Source organism: Nomascus leucogenys, chromosome 11, assembly GCF_006542625.1.
Source record: "Nomascus leucogenys isolate Asia chromosome 11, Asia_NLE_v1, whole genome shotgun sequence".
In the NCBI taxonomy this organism is placed as follows: domain Eukaryota; kingdom Metazoa; phylum Chordata; class Mammalia; order Primates; family Hylobatidae; genus Nomascus; species Nomascus leucogenys.
The window spans coordinates 72,159,462-72,172,345 of NC_044391.1; the positions used below are offsets into that span (position 1 = coordinate 72,159,462).

Below are 12,884 nucleotides of genomic sequence, written 5' to 3' on the forward strand. Positions count from 1 at the left end.
GGGCCCTGGGTTTCAAGCATAAAACTAGGTGGTCATTTGGGTAGACACTGAGCTAGCTGCAAGAGTTTTTTTTCTATACCCTAGTGGCACCTGGAACGCCAGCAAGAGAGAACCGTTCACTCCCCTGGAAAGGGGGCTGAAGCCAGGGAGCCAAGTGGACTAGCTCAGCAGATTCCACCCCCACAGAGCCCAGCAAGCTAAGACCCACTGGCTTGAAATTCTTGCTGCCAGCACAGCAGTCTGAAGTCAACCGGGGATGCTCAAGCTTGGTGGGGGGAGGAGTGTCCACCATTACTGAGGCTTGAGTAGGCGGTTTTCCCCTCACAGTGTAAACAAAGCCACCAGGAAATTTGGACTGGGTGGAGCCCACCGTAGCTCAGCAAAGCTGCTGTAGCCAGGCTGCCTCTCTAGATTCCTCCTCTCTGGGCAGGGCATCTCTGAAAAAAAGGCAGCAGCCCTAGTCAGGGACTTAGAGATAAAACCCCCATCTCCCTAGGACAGAGCACCTGGGGCAAGGGGCAGCTGTAGGCACAGCTTTAGCAGACTTAAACGTCCCTGCCTGACAGCTCTGAATAGAGCAGCTGATCTCCCAGCACAGCGTTCAAGCTCTGCTAAGGGTCAGACTGCCTCCTCAAGTGGTTCCCTGACCCCTGTGTCTCCTGACTGGGAGACACCTCCCAGCAGGGGCTGACAGACACCTCATACAGGAGAGCTCCGGTTGGCATCTGGCAGGTGCCCCTCTGGGACGAAGCTTCCAGATGAAGGAACAGGCAGCAATCTTTGCTGTTCTGCAGCCTCTGCTGGTGATACCCAGGAAAACAGGGTCTGGAGTGGACCTCCAGCAAACTCCAGCAGACCTGCAGCAGAGGGGCCTGAGTGTTAGAAGGAAAACTAACAAACAGAAAGGAATAGCACCAACATCAACAAAAAGGATGTCCACTCAGGGACTTCATCCAAAGGTCACCAACATCAAAGACCGAAGGTAGATAAATTGATGAAGATGGGGAGAAACCAGTGCAAAAAGGCTGAAAATTCCAAAACCCAGAAGACCTCTTCTCCTCCAAAGGATCACAACTCCTTGCCAGCATGGGAACAAAACTGGATAGAGAATGAGTTTGATGAATTGACAGAAGTAGGCTTCAGAAGGTGGATAATAACAAACTCCTCTGAGTTAAAGGAGCATATTCCAACCCAATGCAAGGAAGCTAAGAACCTTAAAAAAAGATTAGAGGAATTGCTAACTAGAATAACCAGTTTAGAGAGGAAAATAAATGACCTGATGGAGCTGAAAAATACAGCATGAGAACTTTGTGAAACATATGTAAGTATCAGTAGCCAAACTGATCAAACAGAAGAAAGGATATCAGAGACTGAAGATCAACTTAATGAAATCAAGTGAGAAAACAAGATTAGAGAGAAAAGGATGAAAAGGAATATGGGACTATGAAATCCAAGAAATATGGGACTATGTGAAAAGACCAAATCTACATTGATTGGTGTACCTGAAAGTGACGGGGAGAATGGAACCAAGTTGGAAAACACTCTTCAGGATATTATCCAGGAGAACTTCCCCAAGCTAGCAAGATGACCAACATTCAAATTCAGGAAATACAGAGAACACCACAAAGATACTCCTCGAGAAGAGCAACCACAAGACACATAATCATCAGATTTACCAAGGTTGAAATGGAGGAAAAAATGTTAAGGGTAGTCAGGGGGAAAGGTCAGGTTACCCACAAAGGAAAGCCCATCAGACTAACAGCAGATCTCTCTGCAGAAATCCTACAAGCCAGAGAGTGGGGGCCAATATTCAACATGCTTAAAGAAAAGAATTTTCAACCCAGAATTTCACATCCAGCCAAAGTAAGCTTCATAAGTGAAGGAGAAATAAAATCATTTACAGACAAGCAAATACTGAGAGATTTTGTCACCACCATGCCTGCCTTACAAGAGCTCCTGAAGGAAGCACTAAACGTGGAAAGGAACAACCAGTACCAGCAACTGCAAAAATATACCAAGTAAAGACCATCAACACTATGAAGAAACTGCATCAACGAACGTCAAAATAACCAGCTAGCATCATAATGACAGGATCAAACTCACACATAACAATATTAACCTTAAATGTAAACAGGCTAAGTGCCCCAATTAAAAGACACAGACTGGCAAATTTGATAAAGAGTCAAGACCCATCAGTGTGCTGCGTTGAGGAGACCCATCTCACATGCAAAGACACACATATGTTCAAAATAAAGGGATGGAGGAATATTTGCCAAGCAAATGGAAAGCAAAAAAAAAGCAGGGGTTGCAATCCTAGTCTCTGATAAAACAAACTTTAAACCCACAAAGATCAAAAGAGACAAAGAAAGGCATTACATAATGGTAAAGGGATCAATGCAACAAGAAGAGCTAACTATCCCAAATATATATGCACCCAATACAGGAGCACCCAGATTCATAAAGCAAGTTCTTAGAGACCTACAAAGAGACTTAGACTCCCACACAATAATAGTGGGAGACTTCAACACCCCACTGTCAATATTAGATCAATGACACAGAAAATTAACAAGATATTCAAGACTTGAACTCAGCTCTGGACTAAGTGGACCTAAGAGACATCTGCAGAACTCTCCACTCCAACTCAACAGAATATACAGTCTTCTCAGTACCACATCACACTTATTCTAAAATTGACCACATAATTGGAAGTAAAACACTCCTCAGCAAATGCAAAAGAATGGAAATCATAACAAACAGTCTCTCAGACCACAGTGCAATCAAATTAGAACTCAGGATTAAGAAACTCACTAAAAACTGCACAGCTACATGGAAACTGAACAACCTGCTCCTGAATGACTACTGGGTAAATAATGAAATTAAGGCAGAAATAAATAAGTTATTTGAAACCAATGAGAACAAAGACACAATGTACTAGAATCTCTGGGACACATTTAAAGCAGTGTTTAGGGGAAATTTATAGCACTAAATGCCCACAAGAGAAAGCAGGAAAGATCTAAAATCGACACTGTAACATCACAATTAAAAGAACTAGAGAAGCAAGAGCAAACAAATTCAAAGCTAGCAGAAGGCAAGAAATAACTAAGATCAGAGAAGAACTGAAGGAGATAGAGACATGAAAAACCCTTAAAAAAATCAATGAATCCAGGAGCTGGTTTTTTAAAAAGATCAACAAAATAGATAGACAGCCAGACTAATAAAGAAGAAAAGAGAGAAGAATCAAATAGACGCAATAAAAAATGATAAAGAGGATATCACCACTGATCCCACAGAAATACAAACTACTATCAGAGAATACTATAAACACCTCTACGCAAATAAACTAGAAAATCTAGAAGAAATGGATAAATTCCTGGACACATACACCCTCCCAAGTCTAAAACAGGAAGAAGTCAAATCCCTGAATAGACCAATAACAAGTTCTGAAATTGAGGTGGTAATTAATAGCCTGCCAACCAAAAAAAGTCTGGTTCTAGATGGATTTACAGCCAAATTCTACCAGAGGTACAAAGAGGAGATGGTACCATTCCTTCTGAAACTATTTCAAACAATAGAAAAAGAGGGAATCCTCCCTAACTCATTTTATGAGGCCAGCATCATCCTGATACCAAAACCTGGCAGACACAACAAAAAAAGAGAAAACTTCAAGGGGCTTCAGGGATCAAACTTTAAGAACACTGAATCTTGTGTGCAATTAGCTTGTATTGGATTTGCTTCTACGAGTTGATGAAAAGGAATGTGTATAACAATAATATAATTGAACTCTACATTTTCAGCTGCAGGATTCTAGAATCCTTCACCATTGTATTATTGAGGGGATCATTGAAGTCTAGGCAAATATCCCCGATGAACATCAATGTGAAAATCCTAAAAAAAAATTGGTAAACAGAATCCAGCAGCACATCAAAAAGCTTATTCACCATGACCAAGTTGGCTTCATCCCTGGGATGCAAGGCTGGTTCAACATATGCAAATCAATAAATGTAATCCATCACATAAACAGAACCAATGACAAAAACCACATGATTATCTCAATAGATGCAGAAAAGGCCTTTGACAAAATTCAACAACCTTCATGCTAAAAACTCTCAATAAACTAGGTATTGATGGAACATATCTCAAGATAATAAGAGCTATTTATGACAAACCCACAGCCAATATCATACTGAATGGGCAAAACCTGGAAGCATTCCCTTTGAAAACTGGCACAAGACAAGGATGCCCTCTCTCACCACTCCTATTCAAAATAGTATTGGAATTTCTGGCCAGGGCAATCAGGCAAGAGAAAGAAATAAAGGGTATTCAAATAGGAAGAAAGGAAGTCAAATTGTCTCTGTCTGCAGATGACATGACTGTATATTTAGAAAACCCCATTGTTAGAATGGTGATCATTAAAAAGTCAGGAAACAACAGATGCTGGAGAGGATGTGGAGAAATAGGAACTCTTTTACACTGTTGGTGGGAGTGTAAATTAGTTCAGCCATTGTGGAAGACAGTGTGGCAATTCCTCAAGGATCTAGAACCAGAAATACCATTTGACCTAGCAATCCCATTACTGGGTATATACCCAAAGGATTATAAATCATTCTACTATAAAGACACATGCCCATGTATGTTTATTGCAGCACTGTTCACAATAGCAAAGACTTGGAACCAACCCAAATGCCCATCAGTGATAGACTGGATAAAGAAAATGTGGCACATATACACCATGGAATACTATGCAGCCATGAAAAAGGATGAGTTCATCTCCTTTGTAGGGACATGGATGAAGCTGGAAACCATCATTCTCAGCAAACTAACACAAGAACAGAAAACCAAACACTGCATGTTCTCATTCATAAGTGGGAGTTTAACAATGAGAACACATGGACACAGGGAGGGGAACATCACACACCAGGGCCTATTGGGGAGTGGGGTGCTAAGGGAGGGATAGCATTAGGAGAAATACCTAATGTAGATGACAGGTTGATGGGTGCAGCAAACCACCATGGCATGTGTATACCTATGTAACAAACCTGCATGTTCTGCACATGTATCCCAGAACTTAAAGTGTAATATATATATATATATATATACACACACACACATACACACAGATAGATAGATAGATAGATAGATAGATAGATAGATAGACAGACAGACAGACAGACAGACAGATAGATAGATAGATTTCTGAGTGTTATCCCCCTGGACTTTTTTTTTTTTTGAGGCCGGGTCTTGCTCTGTTGCCCATGCTGGAGTGCAGTGGCACTTTCATAGCTCACTATAACCTTGAACTCCTGGGCTCAAGTGATCCTCCTACCTCAGCCTCCTGAGTAGCTAGGACTGCAGGTGTATACCACCATGCCTGGCTAATTTTTTTTTTTTTTTGAGAGATGGGGTCTTCCTATGTTGTTGCCCAGGTTAACCTCAAACTCTTGGCCTCAAGTGATTCTCCTGTTGTGGCCTTCAATGTGCTGGATTACAGGTGTGAGTCACTGCACCTGGGCTCCCCTGGATTTTTGATTCAGTAGGTCTGGGACAGATCTGAGAATTTTTATTTCTTTTTTCTTTTCTTTTTTTTTTTTTTTGAGATGGAGTCTCGCTGTTGCCCAGGCTGGAATGCAGTGGCGCGATCTCGGCTCACTGCAAGCTCCGCCTCCCTGGTTCATGCCATTCTCCTGCCTCAGCCTCCCAAGTAGCTGGGACTACAGGCACACGCCACCACGCCCGGCTAATTTTTTTTTTTTTTTTGTATTTTTAGTGGAAACGGGGTTTCACCATGTTAGCCAGGATGGTCTTGATCTCCTGACCTCATGATCTGCCCGCCCCAGCCTCCCAAAGTGCTGGGATTACAGGCGTGAGCCACAGTGCCTGGCCTGAGAATTTTTATTTCTAACAATTTTCCAAATGATGCTGATACAACTGCTTCAGGGATCAAACTTTAAGAACACCGTATCTTGTGCTCAATTAGCTTGTATTGGATTTGCTTCTACGAGTTGATGAAAAGGAATGTGTGTAACAATAATATAATTGAACTCTACATTTTCAGCTGCAGGATTCTAGAATCCTTCACCATTGTATTATTGAGGGGATCATTGAAGTCTAGGTAAACTCCTTAACATGGATGAACATAATCACTTCACTTTTTGATTTCTTAATACCTGCTTTATTACTCCCTTGTTAATCCCAATAGAATATCCTGCAAAGCCAGTTAAAGCTCCTTGCTTGAAGAATCACTGATTAGCAGATTTCACTGTGCGCTTACTTCAGAAAGATGTATGCAGCATATTATTTTTATGGCTTTTAATTCATACTTTAATGAGAATCTTATGAATATAGGTAGGTCTTGGTTCTTCAGGACAAGATAGAGCATGATTTGTTTAATTGATTCCCTTTCTTAATTGTTTTTTTTTTTTTTGAGACGGAGTCTTGCTCTGTCACCCAGGCTGGAGTACAGTGGCGTGATCTCGGCTCACTGCAAGCTCTGCCTCCCAGCTTCATGCCATTCTCCTGCCTCATTCTCCTGAGTAGCTGGGACTACAGGCGCCTGCCACCACGCCCGGCCAATTTTTTTGTATATTTAGTAGAGACAGGGTTTCACCGTGTTAGCCAGGATGGTCTCAGTCTGCTGACCTCATGATCTACCCGCCTTGGCCTTCCAAAGTGCTGGGATTACAGGCGTGAGCCACCGCTCCCAGCTCCCTTTTTTAATTTTAAGAGACTGAATTTTTAAGTAACTGAATTCCTGTATTAGCTATAGAATGAAATTAAAAACAAGGACAGATCAATTTGAAAATGATTATGTCAGGCCAGGCTCAGTGGCTCATGCCTGTAATCCCAGCACTTTGGGAAGCCGAGGTGGGTGGATCAGCTGATGTCGGGAGTTCGAGACTAGCCTGACCAACATGGAGAGACTCTGTCTCTACTAAAAGTACAAAATTAGCCGGGCATGGTGGTGCATTCCTGTAGTCCCAGCTACTCGGGAAGGGGAGGCAGGAGAATCGCTTGAACCGAAAGGCAGAGGTTGCGGTGAGCCGAGATCTCGCCTTTGCACTCCAGCCTGGGCAACAAGAGTGTAACTCCATCTCAAAAAAATAAAAATAATTTTAAAAAATTATGTCTTCTGAGGAAATTACTAAAATTCAGCCACTGATAAATGGATAATTAAAATGTAGTGTGTCCTTACAATGGAATATTACTTGGTGATAAAAATAAATGAATTACTCATATATATTACAACATGGATGAACCTTGAAAACATTATGTTAAAGGAAAGCAGCCAGTCACAAAGGACCGTGTATGTATTGTGTGATCCTATTTGTATGAAATATAGAATGGGCAAAACAGGCAAATCTGTAAAGAAAGTAGAGTCATGATTTTCTAGAATAGGTGGAGTTTGGGGAAATGGGGGGTGACTGCTGATGGGCGTGTGATTTTTTTTAGGGGTGATGAACATGATCTAGAATTGATTGTGGTGTTCTTACACATCTCTGTGAATATACTAAACACCACTGAACGGTACACTTCAAGTGGGTAAATTGTGTGGTATGTGAACTATATCCTAAAAAAGTTGTTTATTAAAAAGGAAAGGAAATGGTTTACTTTTGAGGGTAAATTGAAAGCTCCCCACCCAGATATTATTAATAACAGGTAATGTAACAGCAGTACAGAGCACTGACCCTGCCATCTGCGTGTATCTTCATTCTGATATTCCTCTCTCTATCCATCATATGCCCCTTGATTTTGTTTTTCTTTTTTTTAGCTAATAGAGTTGATAATTTTATTTTCACATTTCACAATACAAATGAAAACTTCACTCTTGCTGGTCCCACTTCTCCCCTCTAATACTATTCTCTCTTTGATCGGAAGGAGGAGCAAGTCTTCTTTTTCATGCTGTTAAGAAAACACCCAGAGTCACAGCACCATGATCTCCTTGTGAAGCAGAACAAGTAATATAAAACTGATCTAAAGAGGCCTCCCCTCTACTCTTATCTGTCTGGTCGAGTCATTTGGGGCCAAGTGGGCACCATTGTGGGAGGGTGGGAGGACTCATCACTGGGGGCCCAGGCATCATTTGCATGTGGCCTCCTGTGTTAGTCTGTTCTCATGCTGCAAATAAAGACAACTTGAGACTGGATAATTTATAAAGGAAAGAGGTTTAATGGACTCACAGTTCCACATGGCTAAGGAGGCCTCACAATCATGGTGGAAGACAAAGGAAGAGCAAAGGGACATCTTACATGGCAGCAGGCAAGAGAGCGTGTGCAGGGGAACTCCCCTTTATAAAACCGTCAGATCTCGTGAGACTTATTCACTATAACGAGAACAGCATGAGAAAAACCCACCCCCATGATTCAATTACCTCCCACCGGGTCTCTCCCACGTCATGTGAAGATTATTACAACTCAAGGTGAGATCTGAGTGGGGACACAGAGCCAAATGATATCACCTCCCATGGGCAGCCTCATTTCAGGAGCACACCCCATTGGCATCATCCAGGAGGAGGGGGGGCCATTACTGGCATCATGGGAGGGCCCGCCAGATGGGGTGCTGGCATCATACCTGGTGAGGAACAGGAAGAGACTGGGGGGAGGTTGGATCATCGCTCCTGCAGAAGGAGGAGCAGAGAACAGAGTAGGAGGTGTTCTTCCTTGTTGAGATGCAGTCTTTGTTCTGTCAGGCTCCGAGCCTGCTCTTCTATCCATTTCTGGTAGTAGTCTTTCACATTCTCTTTGTGTTTCCTTCCACTGCAATGGTAGGTTCTCACAGATGGAGAGTCATGGGTGAGGTATGTATTGCAGAAGTCACAACAAAACTTAGGCATGTTGCTCTGTAGCCCGTTGACCACTCTGTTCCCTGATTTTGCTTTGTTTTGATGTGACATTGAAGCACTGCACATGCGCAGAGCAGCTAATAGTGCTCCCCTCTTTGGATTGTTGGATGAAATTATTTTGAATTTTATTTTTTATTGATACATAATAGATATATGTGCTTTGGGGGTACATATGATAATTTAATACATTTATATAACTTGTTAAGAACAGATCAGTGTAATTGGGACAGCCACCACCTTAAATACTTGTCCTTCCTTTTTGCTGGAAACATTTGTATTATTCTCTTAGCTATTTTGAAATATACAATAGGTTATTCTAAACTATAATCACCCTAGCGATCTATGAAACACTACGTCTTATTTGTTCTGTTGGGTTAAATGATTTAATACCTGCAATGCTCTTAGCATTGTGCCTGGCACATGATAAATAAATATTAGCTGTCGTTATTCCGACCCAAAACAAGAACATTTTTTATTGTTACAGAAAAAATAGGACCATTGATTATGTTTCACCATTTAAGTGGCTATTGTTTGCGTGCTTTCGACAGTTCTATCCCATGTCCTATACATTTACTTTCCCCCAGACCTCCCTCCGCTCCATCAACCTATTACAACAGGGTGTAATAATATAGAGGAACACTAGAGGGCAGCATGCAATTGCAATATAGAAAATCGGCATCAGCACACTTGAAATTCAGACAAGAAGATAGAAGAGGTCTAGTATCAAAGGAAAGTGAAATGTCTTCCTTTAATATAGTGTCTTGTAGTATTCTTCTATAGGAGGGAAGTATTATTACTCTATCGGATGAGTATTCCTACTGGAAGGATAGCTGCGGCATTTTTAAAAATCCTGCCTGTATGTGCCTGCCATAGAGATGTCACATAACCATTTCCTCACGTGCTGTTCGCTCCACACCCCAGCTCTCTTGAGAGCACTTAGCTTCTCCCGTGAGCCGGTTCCTCCGATAGAAGGCATTTGGAAGCCTACGTTAGTATAGTGCTGCCTTACAACGCGCTTTAATGTAATATCTAGTCTCTGGGAGGCCCAGGAGTGCTTCAAATTCTAGGCTTCCCTGAGATGTCCAGTGCGTTTCTTTTGAGGTGTATGTGTGCTCACTCGGCGTTGAGTCCCTCAGGGGCAGGGAACGTACCCCATCTTCACCTTTGCGTCCCCAGCAGTTTGCAGTGCTGGGAATGCCCTGAAGAAGCTGGATAATGTCTGTTGGACTAAACTGCTTCATGAGCTGCAGACAGAACAAGAGGGAAATTTATGCTCACTTTATGCCTGAGCAATGGGACTCTAAAGTGCACCCCAACCAGTGAATTTTTTTCATTATTTTTCTGTATTATAAAAACAGTTCATGCTCATAATGGGAAAATCATGCAAAAAGAACATCTAAAATATTCATAATCCCATCCATCCAATATTAACCTGGGGAATACTACAGATTCTTTTAACCTTATGTCAGAGTATAATATATAAATATATGTGTGTGTATACATATATATAGTGTTTACATTTATGGCAGCATGGAACACCTATCTTTTTAAAATTTTTTTTGAGATGGTGTCTGTACTCCGTCACCCAGGTTGGAGTGCAGTGGCGTGATCTGACTTGCTGCAACCTTGGCCTCATCCTCCCACCTCAGCCTCCTGAGTAGCTGGGACCACAAGCGTGCACCACCATGCCCAGCTAATTTTTTGTATTTTTGGTACAGACAGGGTTTTGCCATGTTGCCCAGGCTGGTCTTGAACTCCTGAGCTCAGGTGATCCACCCGCCTTGGACTCCCAAAGTTCTGGGATTACAGGTGTGAGCCGCTGTGCCCAGCCCTACATCTATCTTTTTTTTTTTTTTAAACTAATCCCTTTCTTTTGGGAATTTAAGCTGTTTCTCAATTTTTGCTTTTCTAAAGAGCAGTCTGGTGAATATTCGTGTAGCTAAGTGTAAGCCCACATTCTTTATTAGTATCTTAGGATAAATTCCCAGAGGCAGAATTTCTGGGTGATGGGTAATTTACATTGTCACCAACAGTGACAGTGCCCTTGATCAGATGAAGAGTTTTAATTAAACGTCACACCAGAACTCCATAATCTTGTCTCAGTCATGTCATCGCTGCTCAAAACATTTGGTGAACTCTGTTTGGTGATCCAGGCTATGACTCATATAAGAAAATAAATCTTAATCTCTCATCTTGCCTTTGATCTTTGACTGTTCAAGAAAATCTAATTTACCACAAAAGGACAAAGACAGCAACCATGGCAGATTTTCATATAGGTGTGCCACCAGAGTCAGGAGGAGTTAGGGAAGTACTTCCCAGACTATTCTGAATAGTGGCAAATCAGAGAATAATTTCTCTAAGCCTTTTTGGAAATTAGAATGGAACCTCCCCATCATCTGAAGACTCCTTACGGATTGAACAAGGAGGGCCCTCTTGACTGGTTTGTTTTTTTCTTGCTCTTTCTTTCTTTTTTCTCTCTTTCTCTTTCTTTCTTTCTTTCTTTCTTTCTTTCTTTCTTTCTTTCTTTCTTCTTTCTTTCTTTCTTTTCTTTCTTTCTCTCTCTTTCCTTTCTTTCCTTCTCTCCTTCCTTCCTTCCTTCCTTCTCTTTCTCTCTCTCTTCCCCCCTTCCTTTTCTTTTCTTTTCTCTTTTTTCTTTCTCTTTTCTTTTTTCTTCTCTTTTTTCCTTTTCTTAACCCGACTTTTCTAGCTTTAACTTCGCCTACTCTTATACAGACCTGAATGGTTGCTGTACATCCTCTTGGCCCAGCTGCAACTTCAGCCACTGCTGCAGCAACCAGTTTTGTGCAGGTGTGGCTGACGGCTCTGGCTTTGGCTGCCTGATGTCTCCCGGATCCTGCAGCATGGCACAGGACACATTTGCCTCCTGGTTGCCTTCTGGACTTGCAGGGTACTTACCATGATAGAGTGTACCCTTTGATGATCTGGGGATGGGAATTGGAGGGTGAAGACCTCCCTCTTCTGTCTCTCAGTGGACAATTCTGAGGTCCTACACAGCGCCTCAGAAGCCCCCAGCGGGATTGAGCCTCAGTTACCTAAGGCAGTGACCAGTGGATAATGCACCTTTGCTGGCTTTCTTTCCTCGCCTACTCCCCTCTTCCCAGTCCCTCAGTCTGTTGCCTGGAATCACTTTCCTAAATAAATGTCTTTTTTTTTTTTTTTTTGAGAGGGAGCCTCGCTCTGTCGCCCAGGCTGGAGTGCAGTGGTGCGATCTCAGCTCACTGCAACCTCTGCCACCTGGGTTCAAGCGATTCTCCTGCCTCAGCCTCCTGAGTAGCTGGGATTACAGGCACATGCCACCTCGCCTGGCTAGTTTTTGTATTTTTAGTAGAGATGGAGGTTTCACCATGTTGGCCAGGCTGGTCTCAAGCTCCTGACCTCAGGTGATCCGCCCACCTCGGCCTCTGAAAGTGCTGGGATTACAGGTGTGAGCCACCATGCCCAGCATTTCCTAAATAAACTTCATCTAAGCTTTGTCTCAGGCTCTGCTCGCTTTGGAGAAACAACAGTCACCACCCTATTTGCTGTTTTTTGATGATGTTCCTTGCTGTTCATCTATTCAGTTCTTTAATACTTGCCTGGGGAACATCTAGTGTGTTCCTGGTCTGGGGAAGGGCCCTAAAATATAAAGCAGAATCAGTCACAGGTCTTGCTCTTGAAGAGTTCTTGGTTTAAGAGAGAACAGACAGCTTAAAAAAAAAAAAAAAGTCAGTGTATCACAAGGTGAATGCTGTTCCAGAGAACCAAGAAGGAAGAACACAGGAGACAGGACAGCTGATCTGGCTTGGGGTATCTGAGGAGGTTTTCTCAGGAGCGTCTTTTAAAGGATGAATAGGAAGTAGTTTACAGGAACAAGGTGGGAAAAGACCTTCTGGGTTGAGAGACTGGTCTGGGCAGAGACACAGAGTCATGAAAGAACTCGGTATGTTTGTGAACTGTGGGAAGTTCGGGGAGACTGGAGCGGAGGGTGCCTAAGGAATGTGCTATAGAGGAGTCTGTTAAGACCTGGGTGTCTGCTACACTCCGAGAG

The 12,884-nt window shown here is 42.5% G+C and overlaps 1 pseudogene; it reads right to left on the reverse strand.

Annotated features, from left to right (window-relative positions):
- Window positions 1-7,991: 7,991 nt before the first annotated feature.
- Window positions 7,992-9,224, reverse strand: LOC100606174 (annotated as a pseudogene).
- Between the last annotated feature and the right edge of the window lie 3,660 nt (window positions 9,225-12,884).